This window comes from Aplysia californica, unplaced genomic scaffold (assembly GCF_000002075.1).
Source record: "Aplysia californica isolate F4 #8 unplaced genomic scaffold, AplCal3.0 scaffold00446, whole genome shotgun sequence".
Lineage (NCBI taxonomy): Eukaryota > Metazoa > Mollusca > Gastropoda > Aplysiida > Aplysiidae > Aplysia > Aplysia californica.
The window spans coordinates 588,198-592,172 of NW_004797716.1; positions in this window are offsets into that span (position 1 = coordinate 588,198).

A 3,975-nucleotide genomic window follows, 5' to 3' on the forward strand; every position below is an offset into this window, starting at 1 on the left:
AGAGAGAGAGAGAGAGAGAGAGAGAGAGAGAGGGGGAGGGAGACATTGTGATCAACTGACGGGATGACGGATAGAATGACAGTGAGAAAAAAATAAGTTCTGTGTGTGATACGGACTGTTCAATTATGTAAGAGTTTTATATTACATAGCTTGTTTTAAAATTTAGAAGATCGGCAAAATAAGAAGAAAACTCCAAGTAACATAAATTAATGATCAAACATACCAAATTATAAAGATAATCTTTCAAGACGCTAAAAGGTTTAATTATAATAAGAAATGGTGAAAATGTATTTTTTAACAGAATTTAAGATATATGACTGCATGATTCTAGGCGTGTGCCATAACTAGCTTTATGTGTTAGGAACAGCGAACACAAAAGAGGGTCGATGCCAGCTTTATCTGATTGCTAACAGTATTATGTCTGGTCTATAAATTATAAAAGGCCTATTATTGATTACAACAATTTTGTTTCCTGTTTTTCACAAAGTGGAGCGCACAACAATTTCAAATTAAAAAAAAGAGAGACAACAGCACCTTTGGATTTTTCGAATGACATCAAAACTTACCATTGTTGATGCAGGAATAGCACAGTCTTTGTTAGCTTGTGTCATTGCGTTCCTCTGTCCTTATGAATGAAGCGATCGCTCAGCAGCCATTCATGGAGATTGGCGACAATGTTGACATACATGCATTCTTGATAATTTGATGGACATGGGTATGAGGCAGCCTTGTTAGCCCTACCTAACGAATCATGCTTTGGCAGTAAGCTCAGGCGGTACGCTCTTATTGCGAGTTCGATGTTCGGCAAAATCAAAGGAGTCGACGAGGAGTTCACACCTGGGCGTGATCCCTTTGTCGTAAAATAAATCCTTGCGTCTGGAGCAAACTTGTACCTCGCATCGAGATTTAGAGCGGAGATGTGATCCAATGCATGAGCGTGGATGATCTTAAAAGGTTGTTTGTTTGTTTTTGTTCAGTAAAGTACGATAGGAAAAGTAGCGTTTTTAGTCCCTTCACACTTCAGAGGGGGGTAATTTATCTTAGGAATGACTTGTGTAGTAAACCTAGACTCTAGGTTTTGTCCCGTCAAAATAAAGGGCTGCTGCGCATCCATAGATGTGCGCATCTAATTTGCACACACACTGGAAAGCAATATATATATATATATACTTTGATTAAAATATATAATATGTATATCTATACATACACACACACAAACACACACACAAACATACACACAAACACACACACACACACACACACACACACACACACACACACACACACACACAAGAATAAGATTTTTTTTTTAAAATCAAGTGTCTCTCGGTCTTTCTGCTGGGGTTGGCCTTTGCATGTAGCGCAGGAGCCAGCCTCTTATAAATGTTAATGATCTAAACTGTGTCGCTGGGGGTATACAAACACTTTCTTTCAGATTTTAAAAAAAAAAAAGGAAAACAACACTTGTGAAAACTTCTGTCCACTGCAGCATCATATCGGTTCTTACACTTACACACAACTCAGGTGGAAGGCATTTTTACTAACTGACTACAAAGACCTCGGAATAAAACCTTCTTTCTTAATAACTAGATTTCAGTGCGCGAGTCCGGCAGCGCAGCACAGGTAGACCCATAGTTCTGTTGCGAGACAGGGCTCCTATCAGGCGTGCAGTGCCGCCAAGGAGTTTACAGTATAGTTCTAAACGTTCTAAACTCATTGGGTGCCGCCCACAGCTGAGCATCACCCAACACCCATTACTTTTAATCTCCTTGTTGTAACACTAAGTAGTCAAGCTACAAAGGGATATGCAGGCTACGCAAAAGATATGATAACAAAATGATTATTTATTAGATACAACTGTATACATGTACTAGATCTACGTTTGCTGACCTTGTCGTTGCAGTTGTTGCTGCATATGGTAGTACCCAGAGCTGGTAGTAACGGAGTACAAGTACTCCGGTACTTGTACTTACGTTACAATTTTCGGTACTTTTACTGTACTCCGGTACATTTTTTAAACCAGTACTTTTACTGTACTCCGATACTTTTTATAAAAGTACTTTTGAGTACTTTTAAAGTACATTTTGAGTACTTTGGTAGCTTAATGAAAGGGTAAGCAGGCATTTCTGATCATAATTTACGGAACAAAAACCCGATCAACCGCCAAGAGTTAAAAGTTGAGATCAAAGAACGGCCCGTCGCCTCAAAGATCAGCCACTATCGTGAATGTGATCACAAGTGTTGTAAAACTCCATGAAACGGTACAGTGTTTGCTCCAGACGGGATCACACTGAGGTGTGAACTGACCGATGCGTTTCTTTTCCCCAAACATCGCACTCGCATCTGACCTCACCACCTAAACTTACATCACTCCCTGGGTGGGTAGGGCCTATAAGTTCGCTCCAGGCGGGATCACATCAAACTGTGAACTCTTCCCTGACCATTGAAAGCAGTTTTTCCCGAATTTGCGAGACAACCTGAATTTTAATTAGTGCGCTCACATCGTAATGGTGCGTAACGACAAAGGAGGTGGGGGGGGGGGGGGGACTCAATCAGAGATGGAAAGCTAAAATTGTTGGACAGGTAAAGGGGAGGGGCAACTGGATAAACGTAGATAAAGATCTCAAGACTCAGGATAGGCTAATGAGTGTGTATATATAATATTATTTATGGCATGCCTCATGCCACTGTGATTTGTAATCAAGGTTGACCACTCTTTGCTTGCCATATGTCATAAATCCACCCAGGGGTCACATCAGTTCATGGATCACTGTAGATTCTTCCTTGGCTTCATTGGCTAAGATCCTAGGCTTTCTCAGTTTCATTGGCTAAGATCCCATATTTTCCTTGCTTCCGAGCACTGGGATCTTAGGCGGAGACTACTGCAGTAGAGAATCTTTGGTTACACTACACTCACTAGACTCTAGGAAACTATTGTATTTTGGTTTGCAGTTGGCGCCGTGGACTACACAGTGTGACCAAAATCTGTCAGACCACTATAATCAATTGAAACTGAAACTGTGTTCTCAATGTGTATCTAACAATTTTTAGGCTGCCTAAATTTCTTTTAAACTTTTTTTGGGTGGTTTTTGCTTAAGGCTACATTGATTCCTTGAGGATTTGTTAATGAAGAATTCAATGCGCTTTTCCATTTCTATGCGGGCCATTTTCATCAATTTTATGTTTTCTTAAGAGCAACTTTGTATCTACATTTTTCAATTTGGATACTCTTTCTGTGGAACTTTCCAACCTCTAGGACTGACTTACATTTGATCACATTGTCTTGCTCAAACAAGTTCTATTCATAATAGCACTTACCCACTAGTTGCGTCTGTTCGTTTGGGTTGTTTTTTGTTCAATTTCACCGACCATTTCCACCGTTCAGTGCGTACATTGTATATTCAAATGCTTTGTATACTGTTTACATTTTTAGTAATAAATAGCGTAATTTGTCAAATATACTGGATAAGTTATAAAATATGATATTTTGCATAAGCGCTGAAGTGTTTTAGCATATTAGCAGAAAGTACTCAAAATGTACTCGTAAGTACTTTTTTAAAAAAGTACTTGTACTCAAGTACATTTTATAGGAAAGTACTTTTACTGTACTTAAGTACATTTTTTAGATTGTACTTAAATTTGTACTTAAGTACTTTTTAAAAAGGACTTTAACAGCTCTGGTAGTACCAATTCACATTATGTACATGTTAGGTATTTACCTTTGGAATTAGAGGATTTTGGTTTCGCACTGAAGAATGATGGAACGATTTCGTTTCCATGTGAAAGTAGATATTTTGAAAGTAAACTGTCAGTTTATGTGGGGGCACATTCAATTTTTTAAATTTTGTAATGAATAAAAATTTGAAAAGTCTGGGCCATCAATACAGCGAATAAAAATAAAAACGAAGTACTTTCAACGTTGTTTATCATTAACTGCTAGACTGTCAACTGTCAATTAATTATCTGCCATATTTT